Source organism: Mirounga angustirostris, unplaced genomic scaffold, assembly GCF_029215605.1.
Source record: "Mirounga angustirostris isolate CCGP_5_RB_7025 unplaced genomic scaffold, mMirAng1.0.hap1 SCAF_3, whole genome shotgun sequence".
NCBI classification, from domain to species: domain Eukaryota; kingdom Metazoa; phylum Chordata; class Mammalia; order Carnivora; family Phocidae; genus Mirounga; species Mirounga angustirostris.
Genome location: NW_026991711.1, coordinates 53,657,551 through 53,674,989, shown reverse-complemented (window position 1 = coordinate 53,674,989; position 17,439 = coordinate 53,657,551). Strand labels below are relative to the sequence as shown.

General features: G+C 39.7%; 1 protein-coding gene across 9 annotated transcripts in view; it reads left to right on the top strand.

Annotated features, from left to right (window-relative positions):
- The window catches only part of ENOX1 (ecto-NOX disulfide-thiol exchanger 1), a 550,660-nt gene that overhangs the window by 81,786 nt on the left and 451,435 nt on the right, over positions 1-17,439 (top strand). For 2 of the 9 annotated variants that reach the window (XM_064586064.1, XM_064586063.1), the window contains one exon: positions 9,839-10,023. The exons of the other annotated variants lie outside the window; for them this stretch is intronic. The gene's annotated coding sequence lies outside the window, so the exon portion shown is untranslated. The remainder of the gene's footprint in view (positions 1-9,838; positions 10,024-17,439) is intronic. 9 annotated transcript variants of the gene reach the window in all.

The window sequence follows — 17,439 nt, the reverse complement described above, 5'->3', positions numbered from 1 at the left end:
CCTCACTTCACATTTAGCCAATTGCCAAAACATCAGTTCTTCTTTGTTGTTTTTCCTGTGCTTTTATAACTCCTCATTCTTATTCCTTCACCCTGTGCTTTTTGCTTATTCTATTGCTTCTGTTTGAAATGCAGTTTCTGCTCACTTTTGCTTTTTTAAAACCTGGTTATCCTTTAACAGCTAGTTATAAGATGCTTTCCTTTTCAAAATAATCTTCCCTGATGTGCCTAACTGGAATTATTCTCTCATATATTAGTTTTCTAAAAAAACATATTTATCATTATTTATGTTCCTATTGTATTTTCCTGTTTATATTGTATGCACCTGAGGTAAAGATATGGGTATGCTTACATTTATGTGGTTTACCATTGTAAGTCTAGAGCATAAAAATTTAAACTGTATCAAAACCCTCTCAGAACTTCCTACGTTGGTTCCTGCACTGCAGGCCTCAGTGCTGCCTGCCTTGGATGTTCTGTGTGCCCTGTAGCACTGCTTTCTGTTTTCCCCAGATTCACATCAACCAGCTTGTTGTGTTTGTGTTTACCTGCAATGGCTAAAAATTGCCCATTCTGTAGAAAATGTCTTTATAATCACTCCAATTGTTTCCCCCGCTGAGCTCAAACAACCAGAAAGCTGATACAGAAGGAACCGAAAGAAGTCAAAAAGCAAAGAACATGGTATAACTAGTTTGGAAAGAAGTTTGGTTCCTCAAAAGTTTAGACATACAGTTACAATATGACGGAGCAATTTTTCTCTTAGGTACTACACCCAAGGGAAACGAAAATATATGTCCCCACGAATACCTATACACAAATGTTCGTAACAGCATTATTCATAATAGCTAAAAAATTGGATACAACCCAGATGTCCATCAACTGATGAATGGGTAAACAAAAACTGGGATAGCCATACGGTGGAATTTTATTCAGCTATAAAAAGAATGAAGTACTGATATATGCTACAACAAGGATGAACCATGAAGACATTATGCTCATTCACTGAATTCTTTAACAGAAGCCAGCCACAGAGGTGATTCTCTTTATATGAGATGTCCATAGTAAGCAAATCCTTAGAAACAGAAAGTACATTAATGGTTGCCATGGGTTGTAATGGAAGTATGGCGAGTGACTGCTGATGGGTATGGTGTTTCTTTCTGGGATTATGAAAGCGTTCTGGGATTAGATAGTAGTAATAGTTACATAACTCTGAATATACTAAAATCCACTAAATCATACATTTTAAATGGTTAAATTTTCATGGCATGTGAATTACATCTCAGTAAAGCTATTATTAAAAAAAAGAAGAGGGGCACCTGGGTGGCTCAGTTGGTTAAGCATCTGCCTTCGGTTCAGGTCATGAACCTGGGGCCCTGGGATTGAGCCCTGCGGCAGTCTCCCTGCTGAGCAGGGAGCCTGCTTCTCTCTCTCTCTCTGCCCCTTTCCCCTGCCTGCTCACTCACTCTCTCCCCCTCTCTCTTTCTCTCAAATAAATAAAATCTTAAAAAAATAGTAAGAGAGAGGACTAGAAAATTTAAAGGTAGAAGGAGAAAGGGTTTAAATATGTTTCATTGAACCAAGGTGGGCCCTCTGACTGGTTAAGCTGATGAGGAGATGAGGGAATGAAGGCTCAGAGAAATTAACCCACTTAGGATTTCATAGTGTGTGGTGGGGATGACTGAAGGAATCATTCAAAACACATGCTTATTCCACTAATGATGTTACCTTCTCAGAAGGGCATATAGCTCATATGAGATATGTGTGGTGAACATATGGTTCAAGGAGGCCTGATGACTCTTAGTTTGAAGTCTGGACTTGCTTAGGATAAAGCCCCCTCACCTTGTCTGCCTTCTAGTGCCTTAAATAGTGCATAGATGTGTGTGCTATTAATACTTGTGATCGGCTTACTATGTTCCTGTATTTTCTTTACTCAAAACAGAGTGGTTGTTGGTCATCCCTGTGAAAGGAGAATGGTTGGGGCTTATGGTTAGGGGTGCCTGTAATTTCTTAAATGCACCATGTGAAAGACAAAATGTACCAGACCATTCAGGAGAAGATTTTACTCAAGCTGTTACAAAAGAGAGAATGTTCATTAATGAAGACTGTCTCAAGAAGAAGAACACTTGGGTTTCATAAAACAAGGGAATCAGTGAAAAAGGGTCTATAGAAGTGGGTCTTGTCTCAGACTAGGAGAAGGCAGGGCCTTCCTTTGTGGTTAGCCCCTGCTTAGCCACATCTTCTCCAACATCATCAGTAAGTTGAAATGATACATACTTCTGCTGGTATTATAAAAATGGAAGCAATCTTGAAGTGGTACTTAAGGTAATACATTGTTCTCTTTCTACACAATTGAAGCGAGACTCATGTACCCGTTGGTAGTCAGTTTTAAAGGAAACTAGAAGAAGATGTCAGGAGAGTTCAAGAAGGGGAAGGGGCTGACTTGTGTGAACCAAGTCCCATAGGTAAGTAAGTATCCTGACAGCATGCCTGCTAAGCCAAAGCCACAGCCAGCTTGCAAAGCATAAACTCAGCACGAGAGGAACTTTGGAGTAAGGTGATGGAATGGTTTTTCATAAGAGCTGACGGAGTTATTTTTGAACATAAAAGTGGTAAAAAAATCTCACATTTAGGGTCGTTAAGACTGATTTTGTTCCAGCACAGACTAGCTCAATAACAAATTAGTCTTTCCTAGTGTTTTTTTTTTCCCCCTTAGCCTAATTTCCATGATTTTACCATATGGAAACTCTGACTTTTATAAAGAACTTGCTACACTGAGCAAGCTTGGTGAATTTTTCAAATGTTTTTTGACATTAACAGCTCTGTTTCTCAATTAGCAAAGGGAATAAAGTTGATTATGCATATCCATGGGTGACAATTTACATCTGATTAGCCAGCTCTAAGGTAAACATTAAAAGGTCACTATTAATAACATTTACGTCTTTTGTTTTCAGAAAGACCAGTCAGGAAGTCCTAGCTTTGTCTTGCTCCCAAGGTTGAAAGGCCCCATTTTAAAATGATGGACTTAAATATTGGGTAATAAAATCTGTAGACTTTAAAGTTTAGTTAGTTGACATTTTGTTTGTTGCATTTTTCTAACCATATTCTGATTTCCATCTGTTTTGTGAGAACTATTAGCTAATCATAGACATTAAAAAAAAAAAAAGGAACATATGTAAAGACTTGCAACATGTTCTGGTAACCTATTCATGGGTTTATCCTTATAGCCGAAAGGTCTTTCAGCTTTTTTTTCTGGCTAAAAATAGGCAAACTGTCAGAGGAAGAGAGGAAATTAGCTTTACCTCCTTTTTATAAGAATTAACAATTCATCCTTTTTTTTTTTTTTTATGCTCACTGGAATCAGAAGAGCTGATAGCTTGTCTTGTGTATGAGAAAGATTCGGAAAAGTAAATTTATAGTGTTCGTTGTGCAGGCAGTAAGTTTCGGTGATCCTTTGCTATTTCGTTATTTGGGTTTGGCAGACCTGTAGCAGATGAACCCCGGCTCCTAGTTGCCAGTTGTGAGCGTTAGTTACAGTGTCTGTGCTTTCGGACATGTGACCCTGCTCTCAGTCCATTCGTGAGCACTGTTTTTGTCTTCTTTCTCCCGTTTTATCCATTCTTTTTCAACAATGGAAATAGTTGTACTGTTGGTAATTATTTTTTAATTATAAAAGTACACATGTTCTTGGTAAAAAAAAAATTGGATAATATGAAAAGGTATGAAGAAAAAATTTATAGTCCTACTTCTCAGAGATAATGATTATTTCCATTTTGATAAATATCCTTCCAAGTGTGTGCTTGTTTTTTTTTTCTTCTGTGTGTATAAATATATTTTAACACAGGTACATTGTTTTTAACGCAATTTTAGAAGCTTTTGTAACATGTTATGCACAGCTTTCTGTTAAATATGCATATATCTTTCATTTTGATGGGTATATGTATGGTATTGCAATATAAAGATCCACTATATTTTATTAAGCAACTACCTGTTGATGGACATTTAAGGTACTCTCTAGGATAAATTCTGGTGAAAATTCTGGGTCATAATTTTTGATACTATTAAACTACTTCCCAGGGCTCTCCTATAAATGGTCTTTAACAGTGCCCATTTTCTCATACCTTCAGTAACAGAGTATTTTTTAAATTTTTGTCATTCTGATCTGCAAAATACTACTTAAAATTTGAATTTCCTTGATTTGGGAGTTTGAAAATTTTACATAAATTTAGAGGCACTCTGTGAACCTGTTCATGTTGTTTATTTTGCTTTTTCTCATAGAAGGTTTGTATTTTTGTATTGGTTCACAAGAGTTCTTTATATATTAGGGAGATGAACCCTCTGCCATATAAATCAACTTACTTAAATTAGGTGCCAGGCAATGGGACAAATATGGATTTTTCTCAATTTGATCAATCTTTTGGATTTACAGTATTTTTCCCCCCAAAAAAGCTACTTATTTATTTAGTCAAAATGTGTTAATCTTTATAGTTTTTGGCTTTAAAATTATGCTTGGAAAAATCTTCTTCCATTAAGATTATAGAAATTATCCCTTGAATTTTCTTTTAGTTCTTCTGTGACTTTTTTAATGTTTAAATATTTAATCTATCTAGACTTAATTTGGGGGGCAGGTACTTGGTAAGGATCCAAAATTATAATTTCTCCATGTTTAACTCATTACCCCAGCACTGGTATTTCCGAGTCTACTGCTTTTCCACTTTCAACATACACAAAGTCCCCATGGGTTTTTGGATCTTATTCTGCTTCCTCTGTTCTGTTCTACAGATCTATTACCTTGATACTAACTCAGAGATGCAAAAACATTTGATCATGGAGCAGGGCTAACTTTGCCTCACAGAGTTAGGTGGAGAATATTTGAGGAGTATTGAGAATGATTCCTAAGGCTTCCAGGAGGTGACCCTTGAATGAACTATAAAGAGGTAGCAGGAGTAAGCCAAGTGAGGGTCAGGTTGGGATAATGGGGAAGAGCATTCCAGGCAGAGATGTTAGCGTGAATGGTCTCAGAGGTGAGAAGTAGCAGGACGTGTGTGTGTGTGTGTGTGTGTGTATGTATGTTATGTGAAATATGAGGCAGATGTCATGAGAAATGAAGTTGTAGCTGTGGTCAGGTGCCTAATGCTTGGGGTTCTTTCAACCATGTAAGAAATTTAGAATTTTCTCAGATGGCATATATTGTTCAAGTGTTTTAAGCTGAGGCCTGACATTGTCTGGTTTGAGTTTTAGGGAGATTTTCTTTCTCTTTTCACAGGTACGATCTATTCTAGAGAAATCAGCCTATAGGTGAGGAGACCACTAGACATTTCTGTAGTCATCCAAATAAGGGGTGCCAGGGACCTGAACCAAGGTGGCATCACAGAGGGAGGGTAGAGGGTCTGATGAGAGGCCTGTTTTGGTGAGCTGCATGAACGCTGGTGGATGACGCTCATGGAAGAGTGAAGAGTGGCTCCAGGTTTCCCAGCATTGGTGAGTGGCCTCAGGTTTCTAGACGCACAGGAGACAAGACTGTCCTGTGAAGAGGAGGCGATGGCAGAGTAACTTGGTGGCTTTAGGAGACTGACAGGGATGAGGGAACCATCTGACCTGACACAACTGTTGGGCCTCCAGCAACGTATGCCTTTTGAAGGCCATAGACAGAGTGTTCACGTTGTGAGTTTTGCATTCCCAGGTTCTATTTGAGCCAGTGCCTCTGGCTTTTCCACAGGTTACATACACGTTGTGGTGGTGAGCTCCTGCCCTTCTGCTCTACCTCCCCTGTGGACAAGCTAGGAGCCTAGGATTTTTTTTAAGCTACATATTTAACCTAGTCAGTGTGAGACAAGTCGCAGTTTCTCAGTTTCATACATTACCTGCATCAGCAGCTAAATTTCTAGATATGCTTTGCAGATGATATTTGAAGCTAGCCGACTATGAATAATGATGACCCTGTAAAAGTAGCAATAAGAAAGTCTTGTTGGAGCTGACAGAAAATCTCCTCACAGAAGCCAGGGAAGAAATGCTCCTTGTGAAATTTTCCTTTGCTCGTACACACTAGTTGGCCTCTCTCAAATCAAAGGAAGAATTAATTTTGCTAATAGGAAGACTATTTCTAATAGATTCACACCTGATATGAGTTACAATGTGAAGAGCAGCAAAGGAAGAATAAAATGCATAAGATTTATGCCACTGAACTGCCAACTGTGTGTCATTAAGTAAGGAAATATGGGGAGCATTGTCACCATCCTCAATTTATATTTATTGAACGCCATGATGTTCGAGGTGAGGCTTATAAATAGTCACTTGGTCAGGTTGAGTACACTAACAATTTATGCTGAGCAAGTAGAAGAGGTTACTAATTTTGTTTTCTTTACCATCTGTGTACCTCCTGGGCAGATCATTTTTTTTTTTAATCTGCTTGTCTTTTTTTTTAACTTATTTATAAGCAAGGCTGGCTGTTCTGCCAAAAACAGAGTGTTCCAGATATAAAACCCTCAGAATCCCCCTCCTTACCCCAAAGACTTTACATTCCAAAGAGAGAGAAGAGGGTAGATTGGTCAATAGCTCTGCAAAATCTCAGGTTCTTCTCTTCCTAGCTGACGTCCGCTTGACTCAGAATTGCCGAGAAAGGGGGCATGAGTGTTCTGGCCTGGATTTTTTTGTGTGTTTGTTTAAGCTACAGGCTGTGTCATATTTTGTAATAGTGAAGCAGTGCATTAAGTGTTACCAGGGTGGAATCCAACCTGTTTTCTTGGTCTTCTCATTGGAAGCCAGGAACAGATACACGAACAGGTGGGCTGGGAGTTGGAGGAGAAGCCTTGAGCAAAGCAGGGAGCATGGAGAATTGCAAAAAATGGAAACAAAACAGGAATGCATTGTGGTAATGAATCCTGTGAGTGTGTATGTATATACAGCTATATATTCATATTTATATTAATATCTTCATGTGTGTATAAGATCACAAAAAATTTTTGATGCAGAATATACATTTTACTTATATAGGTTGATTTACAGACACAAAAGTGAAAAAAAAAATGAATATTGCAATGCATAGCCCCAAAGCAGTCCATCTGAATGGTAATGAAAATCTGGCTCTTTTGAGGAGCTGATTTTGTCATTTTCTCTTAAATGCAATTTGGCTCCTATTTCACACCATTTTTTTTTTATGGTATCAGTGGTACCCAGTAAGTGTCAGCTTGTCAGTGATGGGGATCAATCCTTAATAATTAAATGTGCACTTTCTACCTGTGTTCATTAAATACCTAACACAATCTTCCAGTTTAATTTTCATTTTGTTGTTCTTCTATTTTGCCAGATCTTCTTCTTCCTCAATTCATCTTCTAACATTTGCATTCTTCAGAGCTCTGAACTTGTTCTCACTCTTCACAGTGGTCTGAGTCACTTTTATTCATCTTTGTGCCTTCCTGGCCTATTGAGTAATTTTGACTCTTGGGGGTGGATCCTGATAGCTACCCACCAAAATCCATTCTACCCTTGTCCTAGGTACATGTGGCTCTAGTGTATTTCCCAGCCTCGCTTGTAGGTAGGTGCCCATGTGAGTGAGATCTCTCCAGGGGAATGTGAGTAGACGTGGTGCGTGCCCTTTTTAGAGCTGGCCCGTAGAAAGCCCTATAGGTGCACCTCTCTGAACCTTCCTCCTCTGGCTAAGTGGGGTGGATGCTACTATTGGACAGGCTCTTGGAATGACTGTCTCCCCACCCCCATCTGAGTTCCTTGTATTACCATGGGAGAAACTTCTTACTAAAGCCACTGATTTTTGGTGGTCTGTTCATAACATTGAGTCTGCCCTAAATAAGACAACTCCCAAACCTATATGTCTTTACCTAGAGCCCAGGTCTTTTTCCTAACTGAGATCCAGACTTCTGACTGCTTATTGGACATGTCATGAGTAATGTCTCCCAGGTATCTTAAACTCAGCTTGTCTAAAACCTGACTGACAACTGTCTCCCTCTCTCTGGCCCCGTCCCTTTCCACTGTTGCTTTCTCTGTAACTAGTAAGCCCAGCCAACCGGATACCAACTGACATATTTGGGAGTCATTTTTGACTGTTCTTACTGCTGCATCCCTCAGTCTAGGGGTCAGCAAATTTCATTCTCAGGCTAAATTTGGCCCGTTTGCCTGTTTTCTTATAAATAAATGTTGGTATGCAGTGACACTCATTCACTTACATATTGTCTGTGTCCCCTTTCTCACCGAAACACTAAAGTTGAGTAATTGTGGCAGAAACCATATGGCAGGCAAAGCCTAAACTTTGTCGATCTTACCCTTTACGGAAAATTTTGCCAACCCTGGTCTAGTCAGTTACCGAAGTCTGTTAATTCTGTCTTCTTAATATTCTTTTAAACCCATCCACTTCTTTCCGTTTCCACAGTCATTCCTGTCCTCGTGTGTACTGTTGTTTCTGTGTATGTCCTCTCACAGTTTTATAATCCATTCTCCATATGGCAGCCAAAGTCATCTTGCTATAAGGGAAATGTTGAAGATCCATTTATTGATACTCTTAGCCTGCTCTACTAATACAGCTCTCAAATCTATGTGTCTTTACCTACAACCCAAGTCTCTCTCTCTTTAAACTCAGGTTCAGATATCCCCACCTTGGTTAAAATCCTTCAGTGACTTCCATTGCCCTTAGAATAAAGTAGCTGAGGCCCAACTTTGCCTCCTCACTTCAACCCTTGCCGTTCTTAGCTTCTTTCAGTGTTTCGGTTGCATTTTGTTCTCCCTTGTCTCTGGGCCTTCTCTTTCCCACATTCCCCCTTTACCTGGTAAAGTCTCATTTATCTGCCCAGGCCAAAACATAAAAATACTTTGTCTAGAAGGCCCTTCCTGATTTCCAAATAAGGTCTGATCTCCTTCCCGTATACTCCCATAACACCCTGTGTTTCCTCTGTCATTTCAGTTACTATACTTTACTTGCCTTATTATTTATCTCTCTTCTTCCCACTGACTGTAAATACTGCAAGAGGAGGGGCCGTGTCTGTGTTGAGTCTTGCCGAATATCCAGCATCCATCACACTTGGGACATGGCTGGCAGATTGTGGGCAGCAATGTGGGGTAATACCAGCTCACATTTGCTGCCCTTTCCTCTTTCCAGGAACTTACACTAAGAATGCCTTTTTTTTTTTTTTTTTTTTTTTTGAGTAAAGATTCTAATTGAATTAGTTAAGTTCAAAGAAAGCCAGTGATTAAGGGAGCAAGTTATGAGATAGGTAGACTTGGTTGGAGAGATGAATTCTATAGAATATAGGAGCAGAGGAGCCTGGAGTGAGCACACACACACACACACACACATACACAAAACACACATTCAGTAAGTGCCAAAACATTCTAGAAACCTAATACTACAGACAGGCATGATCCACCCCTCAGTCTAATTGTGAGAGTGTCAACCATCTTCCGTCATAAAGAGTAGAGAGAACATTTCTTTTTGCCCTAGTTAAAGAGAGCCTTTGAGCAAGTTGTCATTCATTCATTGTTACATTCAATCTTTCATTTGTTTGTTTAACAAATCTTTGTTCCGCCTGATACCAGATGCATTGGATACAGATATTGAGGGGGAAAAGGGAGCTATTACATTAGTGGGAAGGCAGACACTTAAAATATAATTACAGGACAATATGGTAAGCACTATAATTTAGCAATTTGTACAGAGTAGTATGAAAGCACAGAGGAGGAAGCAAATTCTGTTTTTACCTGTTTCTGGCAATCGGAAATGGAAATGTTGTATGTACACTTTTTGTGGGTGAGGCCTGAAGGGAGTGGGTAGAGCTCACTTCTCTTGTGTAGTTTTGCGTGAGTGGTTCCTTATTGCTGCCTTTCCCCTTGTCCTTCAGGGCTGGGACGGAGATGGTGTGCTGTTTTCCATGGGAGTTTGCTTGGCAGATGGAATAATTCATGCATCGATTCGGGACTAGCAGTAGCATTGACCTGACATATTCAGTTGAGTCATAGCAGAGAAGACAGATATTGCTCCCATGATGTCACCACCCCTCCCCAACCTCCCCGAGGAGGAGACACGGTAGGAAAATCTCGGTTCTTGGGCGTGGACCCCTTGAAAAAGCCAAATGGGACAAATCGTACTTGAATAAGAATGATACCATGTGAGTGAGGTTTGAGTCTACGTGGGAAACTTTAACAGACGACTCACTTGGCTCAGAACAAACCTGTCTCTGGGCAAACATTTGTGTGCTTCACCTTCAGAATCGTGAAGCCAGATAACGGAGAAATGAACGGACAGTGTGGTTGCAGAAATCCCGTGTTTTCCTCGGGGTTTTTTTTTTTCTTTCTTTCTTTTTTTTTATTCCTGTCGGAGTCCTGTGGTTGCTGTTGTTGGGGAATTCTTGGTTTTTTCTGCTCACAGAATTGTGATAGAAAAACACCATGGCCACTGATAGTGTTAGTAATTGATAGCATGGATTCAGATCCCATCTTTGCCACTTACTAATTGGGGAGACTTGGATGATTTACTTAATTAAGCTCACTAAGCCTCAGTCTCCCCATCTTAAAAATGAGAATATTGGACACCTTAGGTGGCTCAGTGGTTAAGCATTTGCTTTAGTTCAGGTCAAGATCTCAGGGTCTTGGGATCAAGCCCTGCATCGGGCTCCCTGTTCGACAGGAAGTCTGCTTCTCCCACCCCGTCCCCCCCTCCCCTGCTTGTTCTCTCTCTCTCAAATAAATAAAATCTTTAAAAAAAGGAGAATATTAATGTTATCATCTAACTCAAACGATCATTATGAGGATTAAATGAGATAATGCAAATACATTCCTGTTATTATATCCTAAGAGCTCCTTAAAGGTTTGTCATTAGGTCCCCAAAGGGAAGCCTTGCCTATGTTTCTTCTCTGTTTAGAATGTCAGACAATTTTCCTTTGTCATTCCAACCATGACAGTGGCAAGACAGAGCATGCTGCTGAAAGATTACCCTAAATTCTCATATGTGACTTTGACTCCTTGGTTGGTATATGTTGGCTGACACTTCACTTATTTTAGGAGATTTCTCAGTGATTAAAGCCAGGTGATGATCTTCCCCCGCCCCCCCCCCCCAGGTCTTCTAAAGGGCTGCAGCAGGTTTCTTCAATTCCGTAGGTGGGCTAATCTGATAAGTAATGGGTATGCCTCTTAGCAGGCCATGGTGCTCTCATTCCCCCTAATGCCCAGGAGGCAAGACTAGCTGGTCTCAATGTGGACCTCACGGTCCTCTAAAAGTTCACAACGACGAAAAACAGCAGAATTCAGATGTCCATAATTTATGAACCCTTATTCTACCGCCGGCACCTCAAAGAAAAAAAATCTGTCCCCATTTAACAGTTCTCAGACTTCGTTTGAATTAATACCTTATGTAGTTAAGTCTGAATTGCCAAGTACACTGACTCGTTTCTTCATTATGTAAGCCATTTACAGGTCACTGCTCAGATGTTGGAATACCTGTTTTAGGCTAACAGCAAGGTGCTCAAATGACTCTCAGCTGTGCCCTTGCACTTGCATTCACCTGGGCTCCCTAGAGAAATACCATACTGGGCTCTTCACCATTAGCTTGGAGTCCTGCACGGAGGCCTCATTAGCATCAAAAAGCTCCTCCTCTCTGCCTTCCTGGCAGGGACCTACCCAGGGGAATGGAAGGAAACTAAGCAAGAGGCCGATTGCAGTTACTCGGGAGTGAAACTTTTTGCAGAAAATGCAGATCAACTAGATCTGGATGTAGGGAAGTATGAAGAGACTCAGTGTGGGAAAGGGTCATCCAAGCGAATATGAAAGCTGAGGCAGAATCTTGGCACCAAGTTGCGTTTAATGCAAACACCGTAGAGAATGACCTTGGGGATCTTGGGAAATTGAGGAATAGCAGCATGATTTACACAATGAGGCCAAAAAGAAAGTAAGTGCTTAAGGAACAGTAATTTCTAAAGACTGTCAGCTCTAAAGAGACATTCTAAATGCTTTTTCTTTGAAAACCATTCCAAAGCTCAAATATGTGTATTGATACTATTTAGTTACGATCATGAAATGTCTGGCTTTGGCTGATACAATGTATGTGTTACTATTCTCTAATTATCTAGGGAAGATATTGTTCCAAAAAGTCCATAGAAAGACAAAGCTGGTCACTGTCTGTGATTGGCTGTAGCTGTTGGGCATGACAGAGCATTGGTTTAATTAAGTTCTTAATCCTTCCTTCTCTCCAAAGAGGTCATATCATTCAGTGTGGTAAATGCAAACAGGGGAATTCAATTGTTTCTGAAGATTACCTGTTCTCTGCAGGGTGATGGTTCTCAGAGGAGTTCCAGGACCTCAGAAACAAAGATACTGTTATTCCCAGTCACCGGTGTGGAGTAGGAGTGCTATCATGGGATCGATGATCCCATCTTAAAAGGACTTTAATTGCCCCTTATGGCCACTCAGAAGGTCATCAGAACCTGCTACATTTTAAATGTCTGTGTTAAGAGACATCCTAGGACATCAGGCTTTTGCTTATTTTCTTCCTTAATGTAGATATGCTCTTCTTTCTTCACTTTCATCAAAGACCCTTCAACTCTAGGGTCCTATTGAGTATGACTGGGTGAAGTTTTTTCTGACTTCAGTAACTGAAGACACATGTCTTTATCATGCATTCAGGAACTTGACATATACTGACATACTTCGTTTTTTTCCAGTCATTAAAATAATGGTGTTTAAAGAACTTCAGGGGGTAATAAGATGGTTACATAAACGGCTAAAATACAAAATAGCAAAAGATATAGGAGCTCAAGTAAGGGAGATGTTATTTCTGGTTAGGACCTCAGAACCATCTCATGGAATAGGTTATATTTAAGGTAGAGCTTGAAACAGATCAGTTTTGAAAGGTGAGTTGCCCCTTGCACAGACACACAGACATGTACATTTTTTTAATTGAAATACAGTGGACATGCAGAGTTACATTAATTTCAGGTGTTCGTACAACACAGTGGTTTAGCAGTTCTATCCATTATGCAGTGTTCAACACCATAAGTATAGTCACCTTCTGCCACCATACGACCTTACTACAATATTATTGACTATATTCCCTGTGTTGTACTTTTCATCCCATGACTTACTTACTTTGTAACGGGAAGTTTGTACCTCTTAATCTTCCTCACCTATTTTGGTCATTCCCCTAACCCTTTCTTCTCTGGCAACCACCAGTTTGTTCTCTGTATTTATGGATCTGTTTCTGTTTCCTGTTTGGTTTTTTTTTAGATTCCATATATAAGTGAAATCATATGGTATTGTCTTTCTCTGTCTGATTTATGTAGCGTAATATTCTCTAGGTCCATCCATGTTGTCACGTATGGCAAGATTTCATTCTTTATTATGGTTAATATTCCACTGTGTATATATAACTCATCTGCTTTATCCATTCATCTGTCAGTGGACCCTTAGGTTGCTTCCATACCTTGGCTACTGTAAATAATGCTGCAGTAAACATAGGGGTGCATATATCTTTTTAAATTAGTGTTTTTGTTTTCTGGGAGGGATGGAGTGGCTGGGTGATGGACAATGGGGAGGGTATGTGCTATGGTGAGCATTGTGAATTGTGTAAAACTGATCAATCTCAGACCTGTATCCCTGAAACAAATAAAATATTATATGTTAATTAAAAAATGGAATTTCTAGATCATACAGAGTTCTATTTTTAATTTTTTGGCATGTTCATACTGTTCTCTGTAGTACTTGTATCAATTTACATCTTACCAACAGTGCACAAGGGTTCCATTTTCTCCACATCCTCACCAACATTTGTTCTTATCTTTGATACTAGCCATTCTTACTGGCATGAGGTGATATCTCATTGTGGGTTTGACTTGCGTGACCCTGATGATTAGTAATGTTGAGCATCTTTCCAAGTGTCTGTTGGCCATCTGTATGTCTTTCTTGGAAAAATGTCTATTAATTGGATTATTTGGGTTTTTTTGATATTGAATTGTATGAGTTCTTTATATATTTTGGATATTAACACCTTATTGAATTTATCATTTGCAAATATCTTCTACCATTCAGTAGGTTGTCTTTTTGTTTTGTTGATGGTTTCCTTCTCTGTGCAAAAAAAAGCTTTTTAGTTTGATGTTTATTTTCATTTTTGCTTCCCTGAGAAGACCTATCTAGAAAACTGTTGCTAAGGCTGATGTCCAAGAGACATATACATCTTCATTAGCTTAGAGCAGTCTCTGTGGAGGCAGAATATGAGTTCTTTTCTCCTTCCTGTCCTTCCTGACATATGGTTCGGTACTTGACACAGAGTAGGTGCCTAATCCATATTTGTCACCAGAGACAATGAACTAAGCATTCCTCCTAGGAGGAGAAGGATTGAGGTAATGTATCTGAAACATTCCACCACATCATAGAACAAAAGCGTATCCTTTTCCAGGAACCCTGGAATGTTTTTCAAGAGGGTACTTTTCCCTTTACCTCTTTGTGGGCTTCTTAGACCCAGTTACTTTGATGTTGCATTAAAGAAGTAAAGGAGTCAGTGAGGGTCTCAGGGGTAGTCTGCTTTTACAAAATCATCTTTGGAGATGGATCTGTGGCTACTTCATCTTTGAATAAAGAGAAACCATCCCAGAAACCCAATTGAAGATGGTTATTTTTAAGTCTTACTATCTTTTTGCCTGATTCTGTTGTCTTTGACACATCTGCTATGCGTCTAATTAAGAAAAGTTATACCTGTTTCACAAATAGCCATCAAATTAGCATAGTGAGCTCTGGAGAGATCCAGGAGTCAGGGGACACCAGGTCCTCTTTTCCCACCAACAGCTGAAACCCAGCTGAGCAGAACCCAATGTACAAAAACAATTGCAAAAATCAAACGCTTAACCTGAGAAGAATTGAACCAAGACTTGAAAGTTTCTAAGGAAGGGGAAAAAAAAATTGCTGCATTTTCCTACCCTGCATGCCTATTAGCAGTGACAGTTCAGTCTCTCCAGATAACTTTGCCTCTGTGGAGACACTTGCCATTTTTCTGAGAGCTTCTCCTCTTCCCCAGCCCCTCTCCTGCCACGGGTTATCAAAAGGCCATTGAGCTTGTATTGTGGGCAGGGCATGGAATCTGAATATCCCTCCTTTTTTACAGGTCTTTCCCTGCCCTAGCTTTGCTAGACAATTGCAGGAACCTCAGAGGAGTACACAGCCAGCTATTGGAGGAGTTTCTCTGCGGTTATCTGGCATTGACCTTGGCCTAATTTGTCATGTTTTGCCTGATAAATCCAAAGATGAAGGATGAGGTACCTATTAGATTTGATGTGCCACATTCTTCCGCTGAAGCTAGGTTTGTTTCACCAGCTAATGACTTTATTCCGTTATATTAAAAACCCAAGGTTTATTTTATAGGCGTGACAACTAGTCATTATATGAGTAGTATTCCACAGGCCCTAAGCAGAACACGTAGAATGTCATTTCAAGTGCCAAGTTTCTTTTCTAATTCCATTTTTTTTACAGAATTTTGAAAGCAGCTTAAATCTAATTGGCTCCCCCAGGATCTCAGCTCCTGTTACATTTGCGGGTTTCTTTTTCACGAGGCATCTGGAGAGACTGAACGGCTACTGCTAGTTGGCATGCAGGGTAGGAGGATACAGCAACTTCTGTTTTCCTTCCTTGGAAACTTTCAAATCTTCAGTTCTTCCTGAGCTTGAGTGTTTGATTTCTGCAATTGTTTTTGTAATGTTGGCTTCTGTTTTTCCTGTAGTTGAATTTCATATGAGTGAGAATGGCAACTACAACTGCCACCACCTACGGTGGCCAGCCTGTATCTACTGTGAAAGGAAAAGAAAAACAAAACATGTAGTAGTAGAGTATAGATCCATGTAAATAATACTTACCAAACACAGTGCTAATAAATCAGCTTTATATGTGTCTAGTCTACTAAAGGTAAACACCTATTTAGACAGCAGAGCTGAGTTATTTGTAGTGGCCCAGATTTAGATGTTCTGTAGTCTAAACAGCTGTGAGAAGAATGCCTGAATCTTTCCCTTAATCACAGTGACCTCATACCTTTGAAACCCCATGCAGTGAAGCAAATGGGAGAGAAGATGCTACTCTGATAGAGGGGAAAGAGAAAGCCCCCCCCCCCCCAGGTTTAAAAGTGTTTGTCTTAGCCAGATACTTGAAGATTTGAGATAAACAATGGAAAATACATGTAGCATCTATTTTTAAATATGTTATTAAAAGGTACTGAAAGACTCTTCAGAGCTTCAGTCTTCCATTGTGGAGTTGAAAGCTGGGAGTGAGGAAATTGAATATTTAGGAGACGATTGACCTGGTTTGGGCAAACCATACTGAAGACATTCGGAAGCCAGATGTGAAAGTGTGTTGAAGGCTGTGGTTAGGCTGCCTTTTGTTGTTGGATTAGAAATAGTATACGGAGCAATAGAAGAAACTTGTTCCTCTTTTGGAAAATAAATGATTTGAAATTTCTGTTTTAGGAGAGCCTTATCTAAAATATTTGATACCTTCGGGGCGCCTGGGTGGCTCAGTCGTTAAGCGTCTGCCTTCGACTCAGGTCATGATCCCAGTGTCCTGGGATCGAGCGCTGCATCGGGCTCCCTGCTCTGCAGGAAGCCTGCCTCTCCCTTTCCCCTCCCCCTGCTTGTGTTCCCTCTCTCACTCTGTCTCTCTCTGTCAAATAAATAAATAAAATCTTTAAAAAAAAAATAAATTAAAAAAAATAAAATATTTGATACCTTCTTTTCCTAAACATAGGCCAGGAGAATGATAAGAATGGGCTCAAACTTTGTTTTGATTAAGTGCCTCTTGAGTGTGTGTGTGTGTGTGTGTGTGTTTATGTGTATGGCCTAAGTGGGAATATCTGTTTAATTGAAATCTGATTGTCCTGTTATTGGTTAGGCAGGACCTGACCAAGCATAGAAAAACCTAATTTCAGGCTTAGCAGGCAATAAAGTTAATAATAAAACATGTCTATTGAATTAAAAACAGTATGATTCTTGTTAATTCATTTAAAAATATTTCTCAAGATTTTCTTCCCAAGATAAAAATTTGTGTGTCTGCCAAATGGAACAAGGGTCAGCCAGACTGCTTTTCGGTAAATGTACTCCTTTTGTTGTCCTAAGGGAGATAACCTAGGTCTGGGGCACAGGGAGCCCCATTTTAATTTTGTGCCATTTTAGAGTTGGACCACCTGCGGCAATGACTTTGTCTCATTGGCCCTCAGTTTTTCTCATGTATAAAATAAGAAAATTGGATTAGGTAACTTCTAAAGTCCTTTATACATCCAATAATTTGTGAAACAAAGTGTAAACAGTGGAAAGAAATGCGTGGAAATGGTAAGGAAAAGCTAAGTGAGGTAGTTCAGTGCTTGAGGAAGGATTTTCTGAGCAGAGGATGGAAAAAGTCCCAGCAGGGCTGAGCTAATGCGCTCTTCTCTCTCTCTCTCCAGTTCAACTCCTGTCTATCTGGTGGCTTTAAAGAACTC